The 13,773-nt window shown below is 41.0% G+C and overlaps 1 protein-coding gene across 2 annotated transcripts in view; it reads left to right on the top strand.

Moving 5' to 3' along the window:
* Window positions 1-13,773, top strand: part of SLC9A9 (solute carrier family 9 member A9) — a 169,168-nt gene that overhangs the window by 12,328 nt on the left and 143,067 nt on the right. The window lies entirely within an intron of this gene.

Here is a 13,773-nt window from a genome sequence, read left to right as displayed (position 1 = left end):
GTGTACTGAGAAAAGCAGTGCAGTGTTCACAGTTTAACTGTAGCATCACTGGGCATCCCCTGGCATTTCTGTGCTACAGAGCATGCTGAGCTAGCTGAGTCTGGATTCTCTGTGGAAGTGATGGAGCAGTACTGCATGTAAGTGATTAAATGTTGCTGAGAGGCCTTGATCTTGCTGGGATTCTGCAGAGTCAAAATGGGAAAAATGTCATAGAACTTTCTGGTGTTCAGGTTTTAGACTAGGAAGCACACTGCATTTTGTAGGACCTACTTCATGTTCTTGGATTGTAGATAAACTTGGACTAAAATAAACTATTTCAATTGCTGTGTGTTATGGAAAGATTTATGGAAATACTTCAAGCTTTGTGAGAGTGCTTGAATTTAAAACTGGTAAAAATTCTCAAGCTATGAATAGCACTCTCAAATTATAGAAGCAATTAAAATCTTTATTTCTGTCTTTTCCCTTTCTTTTTAATCGATCTTTAAGTCAAGATTTATGCACTAAGTCAAGGTATAAGCTCCTTGCTGGCATTATTATGAGATGGAACATTCTCCTTTAATGTCATTTTGATAATAGTAAAACACATGAATGACATGTAACTTATGCTTCAATGATTTTAAAACTGTTCTTTTATGAGGATGTCATTATATCTCTCTTGACATCCTAGATTCCTAATGATCAAGTAGCTTAGTAAGCATAATGTACCTAAGGCACTGTGGCTATTAAATATTCTGCAAGAAACAGTCACTCCAAATGTCAGGAAATGGCTGACTCCCCTGTGAAATGCAATATGCAAGCATGATCACCTTCTGTGTATGATCATACAAATGAATTCAAGATCTATCTAGGGCTTTTTTACCCTTCATGTGAAAAAACCTGCTGAACATCTATGGACTACGGAGAAAGGAGACCTTAGATTTCAGACACAGATTTGTAACTCCAGGAGACAGTGTGCCATATGTCTCATTTAATGGAGTGGAAAACCTTAATTTTATTTTTCTTTCTGAAATTTTGCTTCCCTTAAGAAATGGCACCTCATTCTCTCACCTCTCCTATTGCTTATTCTCCTCTGGAGAAGGATTTGAAGCAGAGAGCTCTGGATCATGGGGGTCCTGCTTTTCTAGTGGGAACAGGCAGAGTCTTAAAGACCCAGAATTTTCAGAATTCCACAAAATGACATGGTTAGCAATCAGAACAACTTTCTGCCTGGCTTCTTGATGTCCTTTACATTTAAACCTCTCTATTTATTTCTTCGTGAGTCTCCACAACTTGTGACAGAGCTCCAAATCATCCATACACATCTTTATGACCCTAGATACTGGAGTTGCTTCTTTTCATACCCATTTATACAGCTAATAGCATCCCTAAGGCTAAAATTATAAATTCAGTAAAAAATCTACATCCCAATCAATAGCAGTATGAGCTGGATGCTAGTACCTTACTGAGGTAAGAGTGGTTCTGGACCTCTTTAGAATTATTCCTGTGTTTCGTCTCATTTGCCTTACCCACTGAACATTTCTCTCTTGTAAATCAGTTGCTGATAGCTCTGTGAAAAAGCAGTAGGGCTGCCCAGGCCAGTGATGCTCTTAAACATGCATTTGGTTTATGAGCTCTGGCGTGTCGTTGCCCTTTGTAAATGGAGAATGAGATAGCAGGTTTGATAATCTTGTTAAAAGAAACATAATGGTGATGGTTGGACTTGATGATCTTAGAGGTCTGTCCTTTCCAGCCTTAATGATTCTACGCTTCCATGATTTTAGACTAAATTCCATATATTGTCATTCCTGTATCCATGTTATTTTTATCTAAAACAGAATAAACGCAGATAGCAACTACTACAGAAAGGAACAATTCATACTAGCAATTCAAAGTTCAAGCCCATATTCAGGGATAAAGATCCCAAGGAAACCTTAAGATAGAGGAGTAATCACTGAGCACCAATGGGCCTTGTACTGTGTTCCATACAAACCCAAAATCCCCTCTGAAATTATTGCAGAGAATGAAGTAATATATTCACAGTAGGGTTTATGTGAATGCGATGCATGTTTGCATAATGTACATGTCAGAATAAGAGTGAGATAAGAAAATTGAGATAAATACTTCACTGATGGGAACTAAAAAAATCCTAAAAGAGAAACATCCTAAGACAGAAGGGATGAAGAATTATATTTGTTAACAAAAGCACAGACTTCTGAAATATTTCTAGATTGCATTGCTTTAGATAAATATTTTGTGTGTGGATATGATTAAACATGCTTACTTTTCATTATAAATGCACAGCTCATATAGATGTACAGCAAATCAATATTCATAGGCTTAGACCTGCAGCCTCTAGCTGGGACCGTGCTCCTCCTGCCTGGCTGAGTGAGGAAGCAGCCCTGTGTGACCTGCTCCTGGGGGCTGCTGCAGGGGCACAGCCATGGCAAAGAAGGACAGGACCTCTCTGTAAACCACAAAGAGCAAGGAAATATCATTCATAAAGAACAGAAATGTCGTTTGGATTGTGCAGACTCCCAGAGTGGAAAAGTTACCATGGAGCACTCTGATATAACAGTGCCTGCCTCTTCTTGGCAAAACTTTCCCTTTATATTAAAAGCTGGCTACTGGCATTGAAAAAGGGGAACTGTGTGCAATTTGAGTGAAAAACCTGTCACCAGATATTCCCACTGAGGACAGAGATAGGAGGGATAAGAGAGATTGCTTTTTTTTTTAGTGAAGACAGTGCTGAAACACAATTACTTTCAAAGAAATACTGTTGTAAGGAATGCTTGCCCTTGTTAGCTGTAATACTGTCCTCAGCCACCTAACACACATGCAGGTTATAGTTACTCCCAAGCTGTCCCATCTCAACGAAATCACACCCGTTGCATCACGTCTGACTAGCAAGGATTCATGCAGAGATCCCATGCGGGAAAGGAGAAATTACCCTACTCCAAGCCTCACCACCTTTTCTCTTCCTGAAATTGTCCCCTTCATGATGAAATCTGCTGAATCTGGGTCTGTATGATACAAGACCATTCAAGATCCACTCTCTCAAGAGCTATTTTCTCTGCCAGTGGCTCCAGCCTCCTATCTCCTGAAGAATAGTGTGGGGTGATCAGTGAGACAGCTCTTTACTCCTAAGAAAATTCACACAGGTTAAGTTTCTCTGAGGCTTTCTCTGATGCAAAGTGGCCAGTATCTGAAGCAGCCTGAAGCAGGCTACTTGAATTTCACAGACTGAGGGAATAATTTACGTTGGAAGCTACAGATGTCTGCATTCCAACCTCCTAGTAAGTGGCACAACTGGCTTTAAATTTAAATTTAATTTCTCAGAGCCTTGTCCAGATGAGTTTTCAATATCTCTAAGAAAGACAGTTCCACTGGCTCTCTGAGAAACCTCTTCCACTCTTAACCACCCTCATTACAAAGACTTTTTCTGCACATCAAACTGGAATTTCCCTTGCTTCACCATTTAACCATTGCCTTCCATCCTTTCACTATGCATCACTCAGAAGGTGGTTTCCCCTTCTCTATAACCACCAGTTAGCTGAAGACAACAGTTAGCTTTGCTCCTAGTTACAAGAGAAAGCTCAGCTGCTTTTCTTCTGTCTTAAATAACCCAGCCATTCATCTCTTCCCATTACCATGCTTGTCAGCTCCCTAACTATCTTGGTAATTCTCTGCTTGACAGTCTCCTGTCAGTCTCTGTTATACTAGGTGTCCAAAAGTGAATACATTAATGTAGATGCCATCTCTAAAGTGCCAAGAAAAATATATTAATAAGTCACTTGACTTGCTCAATGCACTTGCATAAATACAGCCTGCTTTGCCATCTCAGCTGCCATTATGAAGTCTACTTCTGACTCATGCCCAACTTGATATCCTCCAGGACTCCAAGAGGGTTCTGCACACAGCTGTCTAACCAGTCCTGCTCCTGTGTGAGGGGCTATTCCTGCATGGGCTTATTCCATTTTTGCCATATGTATCTGGATACGAGCTCTGTATTGGTGACTGACTGCAAGCTGAGGCAGCCCTGAGCTGATGCTACTCAGTGAGCCTATTAAAATTGGGCTGCTGAAAAATTAAATATTATATTGCCAACTGTCCCCCACTTGCTTTTGTGGGGGGTTTTGTTGTTTTTTTTACCTTTTAGGAAGAAGCAGGGAGAAAGGCCTAATTTCAGCTTCTGCAAGGACCACTGTTCTTATCCCTTTGATTTAAATTTTAATAAACTGCTATCTGATGGGGTGCTTCTTTCAGAATTTATGCTTGTGATACATATATTCAATGTTTGTAACAGAAGAGTGCTCAAGTATTTGAAAAAATCATAACAACGTATAAACAACCTATCAGAGCAACATTTGAGGTACTTGGTGGCAGTGGGAATAGAAAGATTTGCACATTTTCCCACTTGAGATGATTTTGACTTCTTTAATCAACATTCTCAGTGCCAACCAGGTCCAAGATGCCTATGGAACAGAGCACTGACTTCATAAAGTTGGACTTAGCTGTGATTTTTGATTCAGTTTCACTTGGGTTCTCTCGAATTGCAATGCCAAAACCACGTTAGATATTCAGAATGCAGCATATTTTCAGTCACTTACTCCTATTTTTCCAGCTTGCCTGGTACATTTGGCAAGGCCTGATGTTTCTGGAATTTAAAGTTCTCTGAGTGTGCCACTCAAACAGAAGGCAGCTTGAGCCAAGTTTGTTCTTTGTGGCTGCAGTGAGAATAAAGCTGAGATTAAAAAGTAGATTAATTATAGTTTCAAGACAGTGAAATTATGAAATGCAAACTGTTGATAATACTGGTGTTAGGAAAAGGCATTCCAAATTCATCACTTTCTTCAAAGGGAAGGCAACCTTGCACTGAGCCCTAGCAGTAAAAGAACTGGTGTGTTTAATTTGTAACATGCAGCTCAGTGCCCCAGTGCAGTAGCTTTAATTCTTTGGTCAATCCAGATCTAAAATAATTCTTCTGCAGCCAACAGTGGCAAATTGCAATTCACAGCTGCAGCTGGAAGGGGCAGCTCCTGCTTATCACTCTTGTTCAAAGATGTTTGCTGAATCAAAAAATGGGTTAACAACATGTGAGTTTATAGAAGCTTGAAAATATACACTCACTGTGATATCTAGGTGTAGGAATTTTGCAACAGGAGTAAAAAAGGGAAGAGGCTTTCTTGTAGACGTTACTCTCAGAGAGTCCTAGCACTTCTAAAAACTATAAAGTAGTAAAAAAAAGCCTCTAATTTGCATGGCTTGTCAACCTATGGATGAGAACCTGTGTTAAATCAAGACATTGATATAAAATAATGTTTCCCAGACCACTAACACCCACACAGAGGTGAAAGTTCTTCCAAGAGTACCTTGATGCATCCAAGCATGCTTGTTGCTGCAATGTCAGTCAAAATGTGTGGCTATTTTGCAGTAAACATCTGACATTGTTTACTGCATCAGAGTTGATCATACAGAAAACAGTTTTTCTTCTCATAAACAGATGTGCTGAACAGCAGGATGTAATTATTTGCATCTTCCAGAAGAGCCTCTCAGAATACTAAGGATTTTGAAAGACTTACATTATAGGAAACACTAACAGTACAGGGTTGCAGAGACAAAGAGGAATACCAGGAGATTCAACCAAAATCAAAAGGATGTTCATTTGGTATTTGATACCAGTAGTTTCTCCAGGAAACCAGCAAAAAATTTAAGTCACGCACTCCTCTGAAAAATGTGCAAATGGTATTTGTTGAAAAATAAGAAAGATATTTAAGTCTGGGTAATTCCCAAGAAGAAACCCCACACTGGAGGGAACAGTTTGTTGGGGTGTTTTTGCAGAGTTTCTTCCCAATTGCCTCGAAAGTTTAAGCTGTTTACTTCAGTAATTAATACTTTTGGACAGATCTCCTAATGTCTTTCCTGATCTTCATGGATCCTTTAACAACTGACAATCAACATAATCTTTATAGACTGCCATCCCCTATTTCTGTGGCTATAGACCACTCATTCACCTGTGCAATCCAGCTTCCCTGGCTGCAGCATCATTTGGAAGACTCAAGTTTGCACGACTACTCTCAGACTCTAAATTAACTTTCAGAGAAAACATCTTCTGCCCCTTATCCCTTCCTTTCAGCCATTTTGAAATTTCATCTTCTCTAGCACTTTTTCTTTTGATTCAATTGCCTTAGTTCCCATTGTCCCATAACCCACAATTATCTATCTGGCCCATGCAGAAATCCCCAATCTGTGCTACAGCATAGCACTACTGCCTGTCTGCCACAGAGACAGCCCCATTCAAAGAGTATTGCTCACACTTTAGATGTGGAAAAGTGCCGGTGCTGAGAGGTGAAGGGATGTGACTATTCCCACAGTGTCAGCAGCTGACACCTGGGACAGCCCAGAGCTTCTCTAATCACTGAGCTGTGGTATTCCATGTCCTGGATCCATACCCATATCTAGGTACTCCCAGTACCCAAAAAGCACTCTTTTGCCATCACCATTCAGGTGGCTCAAAAATTCTTGTTGAATAGGAGAGAGAACAGCCTCGGTGAGGCCAGCATCAAAGAGCACTGCCAGAGCTTGAGGGCTTACAGATGTAACTGGGTTACTCAGGATCTGGTTTCCTCTCCAAATCTCAATCCCTCTTTGGCATCCTTCCCAAGCAGCCCTCTGCTTTGGCCAAAAGGAACATTTGTGTTTGATCCTGAGACAGGCATTCAGCGCAAAACCCTTACTCATGGTTTTATGAGGATCCTGAATGGTCCCATTTTGCTGTTGAATGTTGTGTGTTTAACTTGCAGGACGTGTGGCTGCCCTGATTGTAAACTCTTCCCTCTGTTCAGGCCACACCAATCAGAGGAGAAAAACATCTCAACTACTTTTAAAATACAAACAGGCAATAAGAGAAACAGAAAATAGACGTTGTCATCGATAGCATCCAGTAATCAGTGAGAAAAAATTAAAATCACGCCCACTTTGGTGCATGGGGCAGCTCTAAGGGGAGCAGCGAGCCTCTTCCTGAGCCCCTCCGGCACCGGCACCGCTCAGACCCCGCTGTAGAGCCTGATAAAAACCACGAGGGGGAGCCCGCGCTCTGCCTGCGCCTGACCCAGCGGCTCCGCCCCGCCGGCAGCCGGGAACAGCATCTCCCCAACCGGGCACAGCATCCCCCCCCCAAGGCAGGCACAGAACCCCCCCCAACAGGGCCTTTGGCCCGTGCGGCTGACCCAGACCTGGGTTGAGAGGCGCTGTGGCAGCCGCTTCTGACTCCCATCACTCTGTTCCTCCTGGCTCTGCAGTTCTTAGATGAAAGGAAAATACTGAGGAGGTAATGAAACATTTCGGTTTATCTTAAACAAAGCTTTTATCAAGTGCATAGTTTCTATCTAGAGCTGGGAGCTACCTGTCTATGAGGTGGCCCTAGTTCGGGGGCATCCATAGTGAGGATAACTGGAATGAGACAATGCTCCAGCTCCACATCAGAAACAGCCAGTGCCAGCTATCCTGTGTACCATGCAACAGGAACAGACCCAAAGTCTGCAGGAGACAGAACACTTTCTTCTCTTTTCTCCGATTCTGAACACGGGTTGTAAGGGCATAAAGTTACCAAAGCAGGACCATCCTCTTCACACACTGATCTATCCAATGATTCTGAATAACAGCAAATTAAGCAATTCTGATAAACTAGCATGAGAAAACTAGGAATGTCGTGGGTATGAGGGTGTGTTTTGGCTAAAATAGTTGTCCAGTATACATTACTACTGTAACGCTAACAACCAACCTGATTTTCAAATGTTTTCACTTAGTTTTCTAAGCATGAACTTAGTTACTGGAATCATGACACAATGATTTAAGGACTGGAAGAGACTCAGAAGCCTGAACTAGTTGTTAATGCACTTGTAGTGAAAGGCTTAGACTGCAAAACACATTACAATTGCAGCTTCTCAGTAGCAAATTGCAGCCTCATTGGTAATCTTGGCAATATGGTGGAGTTTGCACGTTACTCATCCTCTTGTGAGCCCCGCAAGGGTGTGACTGACGTTCTCTTTTGGAAGCACTTTGTGCAAGCAAATGATGCAAATATATTTCCTTTATAGGCAAACAGATGCTCTCTGTCTTTGGGGCTATCAAACTGGTGTGTTCAAAAACACACAACTCACTTAAAAATAAATGGAAGAGGAGGTAGTAGTTAAACATGCCAAAAATTAAGATCTAACAATAATTGTAAGCACATAAATTTTGTCATATCTTCTCAGTGAGCTGAGACACATATTAACTTCTCCCTCTCCCTAACAAACTGCCTCTTCAGTGGTGTGGATATTCTATATAATTCCTATATGACAAGGATGACATATATAATTAAAAAAAATATTACTCTATTCATGATTTATTGACCTGCAATGCATTAACATTACTGTAGGGCTATATTGGTTGTTATCAGAGAGGCAGTAGGTGGTCCTGTCCATGTTATCCACTAATACACTAACTTTATGTAATTAAGCATAAGTATGCCACAAGGATCCACAAGCCACTGTATCCTTCACACCACGATCTGGCCGGAAGCATATGTAATGCATTTAATAAAGGAGCATTATTATCTCTTAACTGTAGGAGCTAAGAAGTTAGCATGACTTCTTCTGATGGAGTGACTGAGTAGGGGAAAACAAAGAGTAACAGAGCCAGGATAACAAACCAATGTGCTATTACAGTGGCAAGGAGAGCGTCATGAACTAGTGATCAAGGCTCACTGAGATAAAAGGCTACCTTTGGTTTCAGTGTTTGCCCTGACAACAGGTGCCTGTGAGGAAAATCTATAGGGCTCAGCTACATGTCCATGAAAGTTAGGGTCTGGCCAGGAGAAAAAGTCAGCCTAATAGGACAGCCAGCAATGGTCACCTAAGGTCTATAAGCTATTGAGACTTCATTGCTTCAGGGTATTCACCCTCATTCTTTACCTGAATCATTAATTCATAGATTCGCAGTGGAGGATATGCAGGATAGAGACAAACAACACTGTGTTCTAAAGGGGAAAAAACAAAAAAACCCAAACGTTCTTTACCTAGGATGTTCTTTCCTGAAGTTGACTTGGGAAAACTGAAGCATACAGTCAGGCTGCTTCCACATCAATAGAACACATTGGTGTCATTTTAACACCTTTCCCCAGTAATTCATTATGAAGGACAAATAGTTCCACAAAGCATCTCAGATAATATCGCCCCTGATCAAAGAGCCTCAGAAAGGGCTTCTCTGCTGAAGAGAAAAAAAACGCCACAAGCAGTTAGCTTGTCATGGGCTGTAAACAAAGTGTTTGTAGCCACACTATTCTAAACTATTTCTCCCCTGTGTTCTTCCTCTGTTCAGTAGGCAACGGCCTCTGTGTGGCTTCTAATTTGCAAGAATCAATTATTCAAATTCTGCCTACATACCTCTTTTCAACAACAACAAACCCCTTGTGTTACAAGGACAAAAGCCTTTGGTAACAGCCAGGACAGATGGCTGAAGCCAGCCAATACATTTCAGATGTGTTGCCACACCTCTGTGTTATCAAACCTGTTTTTATTGGCAAACCTAATTATCTTTGATATTTTAATTAAAGTGCCACACTTGAGGATATTCTTGTTGTTCAAAAATCTCATATTCAATTATTTTTAATGCCTCCTAATGAAGGAAAACTGGAAAACATGATCCAACTGCAAAATAAAAGCTGAACAATCCAAAGAAATTAACTATGTATTTTAAAAATTCTTATTTGAGAACTTATGTTTTAGTTTGATTTTTGGGTGTTTGGGGATGGAAATACCACAGTATTTTTCAGCCAATACTGCAGGAATTCTGTCTTTTTTTCCATAGTGGTACTTTTGTAAGCCCCCTGTCTCAAAGGAATATATAACAGTGCAGTGCCAAGGTGCTGTGCTGAGGTATTTGTGCCTTCATGCTTCCTTTTTAGCAGTCCTTTTTGCCTCTAAAAAGATGTCTGAGATGTCCTCTTTCACTTCTTTAATCTCCTTGATGAGTACAGTCTAAGCTACTCCTAATTTCCTCTTGGTAGCCTATTTTGAAAGAGTCATATATTATTTCCAGTTGCTAAAATTGCCATTGGGATGCACTTTCTCTTCCTTTAGCATTGATCATCATCTCTCAGGAACAGATGCTGGGGAGGCAGATGATCTTTCAAATATGGCAAGGAAGGCTAGGAGGAGAGTGCCTGGAGGCAGATTCAACCACTTAGAAGCATGCAGTCAGACACGGTGGTGTTAGCTGTGTTAGCTTGCTTCTGCTAAGGAAGGGAGCGAGAGCTGAACACGAAAGCGCAATGGAAATGTGAAATCATTAGTGCTGTGATTCCTCCCTTTCATCCCTGCCTTTTCTCCTGACAAAGTGTTGCAGGCAGTTCTGCTTTCTGTGCCATCGAATAAATTCAAGCTCCAGTGAGCTCCTGGATCTGTTTTTATCCTTTACAAGTTCTAACATTCACTAAAATTAATCCTATATTAAAAATACTTTCGATGAGCAAAAGTAGGTGCGAACAGCCTTGCAAACAGTCAGATGAACAAGGATGAGCTTTTCTTCAGGATCAAGCTGCAACAGCATAGGGAAGAGCAGGAGAAATGGGAACTCTCCTTGGGTCAGGCCTAAGTCCCATGCGAGCAATAGATTGGCTTCTGGGCAAGACCCTTTCATGCAGAATCCTGTCCCTTTGATGCTGCTTCACGAACCAAAAGACATGGCAAACAGAATGTTTCAGGTTTATACTTAAAGCTCCCTTCCTGGGAGCCGGGAACACTCCGGAACCAACCTCATGTAACATTTTGCAAAGTCAAAGGCTGCTTAAAGCTGCTGATAACCGCTCGTAGTTATGAGCCCCGGAACGGGTTATTTGCCTCAACCAAGGTTTCCCCGGGTGAGCCGCCTGCCCGCTGGGCTGCGGGCAGCAGAGGGTGGCAAAGCGCAGCGCACGCCCGGCCCGGGGATGCTGCCGGGAACCGGCGCTGCCACCTACCCCGCAGCCCAGGAGGTTTCAGCCGACTGAGCGGGTATTTAACATTCATTTCCAGTTCTAAGGCGTCCTCATCTATCATGTGGGATCAAGATTTATTCCTCGACCGCTTATTGCTAGTGCTAAACTGCAGGCAGCTCTGCTGTGCTCTTCCGTCTTGTCTTTGCCGTTCTGTTTGGTGTTTACAGTACATTCCCTCACTATAACAAAACATTGTCATTGCTATTTTCTTGTAGATCCTAAATGTCTGTTAAGTTCAGTAGGTATTTGACAAGACTGAGCAATCCTGTAATGTCTCTAACCATTAAATGCTCAATAGACAGATCAGTGATAACTGTACAAGATAAATTGCTATGAAAAAAAGAGTAATGCAAGTATATGTGCAAAAAAACTGGAATGTAATTTAAAAAGTACTATATATAAGTTAAAGGAACAAGAACTCCATAATGAAGGAAGTAGAGATCTTAGGGCCAGCTTCTAAAGTTTCATTAAGAAATTCTAACTTAATATTAACTTAATTATTTGGAGCTATGCCAACAGACAGCCTGAAACAAATAGTGCTTACCTATTTCAGAATCACTTTTTACTTTTGTGAGTATTCTCAAAAATTTTTCCCAGTTGTGGAGGCCTATCCTGATATAAGAAAGACTGATCCAACATGATACGAGCAGTAACTCATGAACTGCAATTCAACCTATGGCACAAACTGCTACTGGAAACCGTTTGAGTAGCTGACTGTCCATATGGAGATTAAAGACAAAAGGTTTCTGCAATTTACAGCTTGCAGTGAAATCTACACAGATGTTCTGGAAAACACTCCTTGTGTGTTAAATTTGGCTACAGCTGCTGTGTCATAACAAACCCAGAAGTTACCATAGTTCATAGGAGGAAATGCTCAGTGATGGAGTATCAGTTAATTTATATCAGTATCCTCCCAAAAATGGAATGTTCTTCAGCCTTGCTTGTTAAGGAATATAATCTTTCTTTTATCTTTGAAGGGGTAAAATGAAGAAATAGATTGTGGAACCACAGAAATTAGAGCGAGAAAAGACCATATAGCTCATTTTTGCATCCTCAAAAAGCCACTCTGCAGTGCATTCCTGGTTACTTTGTGCAATATATATATAAACCTGGGGGCAATTCTAGAGTGCAGAATTATCAGTCCTTCTCACTCTGCTTTGATCCAGCTATAGGATGAAGCAAAGCAGTAACTAATGCCATTATAGAGAACAAATGCATTTACATTTCTACAGTGCTTCAGCTCTAGCTGTGAATGTCTAATCAGTCCCATTGCTGGAAAAATATTTTCCAACCTCTTGTCAAATCTGTGTCTGATTGCAGTGCATTACTGCATAGCCACTCAACTCCACCCATGTCCTGGCCCACAGCAGCAGAAAGCTGTGGTGAGAATTTTTGAAGCCAATATTGGCACGTATGAAACAGAATACAGCAGCATCAGTAGTTCAGTAAATACTCCTTTCACCTTAAATAGAATTCTGCCCAGCACAACATGCAAGGGTAACTGTGCTCCTGGAAGAAGTGTTAAGCTCTGAATAATGCATGTGTAAAGATCCTGGGGTACACTTTTGCAGGCATGGTGACATTTCCCCCAATGTCCTCACTTGCTTTTGCCATAATAATTACATTGCATTCTCACACAGACTTCCCCTGTAGCTTTGATTGTAGCCTGTATTTCTTGTCCCCTGTTCTGCATGCTTTATCAAGAGTGATAAGCTCTATTGAGAGACTGCTACATTCTGACTCAAAAGTAACTGGACAATGAGAGACATATTTATAAATTTACCCAGAATCTGAGTACCTTGCACCTGCTTTTCTACCAGCAGTGTTCTGCCTTCACAAACCTGGAAACTTAACATCAGTTTAAGCTTAGTACACGAGTCTCAGGTCTGATATAGCCCCTTTGTTTCCATCACCCAGCACAGAAGTGCTGTAGCCTGACCAGCTTAAACATCCCTGTGGGGGAAGGAGGTGTCTGGAACAGCACAGAACTGGCACGCTGTCTAGTTATTCCTGTGAGCAATGGACATGCTAGAGGTAAGGACTGAATATTCCTTACTGCTAAATTCCAGCTCTGCTCACTCCTTGAAATCCCTTGATTCAGCTGTAGGAGCACTAGCATACCATATAAAGGGAAAATGTCATTCAGTCAATTGTCACAGACTTGGTGAAAAAAAAAAAAAAAAAGGAAAAAAACCAAACCAACCAAAAAGTGCATTATTTCATTGCAATGAAATAATCATCATGCTCTTACAGAGAAAGAAGTTGAGCTTGCTTTCCTGCTTTTTTAGTTTTTTAGTTAATTTATCCTAGTAAACACAGTGTCTTATAAAGCACTGTATCTGGTAGATTTCGTTTACTGATAAATGTTTATATGATTCATCTAACAGAATTGTTCATCCCTACAGGAGAAAAGAGGACTCTTTTGCTGAACTCTTTAAATACTCAGAGTTCAATAAAATAAACAAAACGTGTTCAGGGTGGTGTCAGAGACTAAGTGGCATTGTAAGTCCATAGTTCTTCATGCACTTACTCCATATTTACAACTTATTGGCAGGAAACAGTGTCTTGAATTGAGATTCAATCTAAGCAAGTGAAGAAAAGGAGACACAACTGTTTTTTAGTGTTATTTTCAGCAAGCCAAATCCCATGTGCTTGCCCTACTCATGTTTGTGCTTAATTTGATATCTAATTCACATGACAAGCAAATTATTTGTCCCCTGGTTTGATGTTTTTATGTATGTATTATATCCCCTGTCATCCACTCACACTGTTAGAGC

This window comes from Calypte anna, chromosome 9, assembly GCF_003957555.1.
Source record: "Calypte anna isolate BGI_N300 chromosome 9, bCalAnn1_v1.p, whole genome shotgun sequence".
NCBI lineage: Eukaryota > Metazoa > Chordata > Aves > Apodiformes > Trochilidae > Calypte > Calypte anna.
This window is presented reverse-complemented; position numbering and strand designations above follow the sequence as displayed.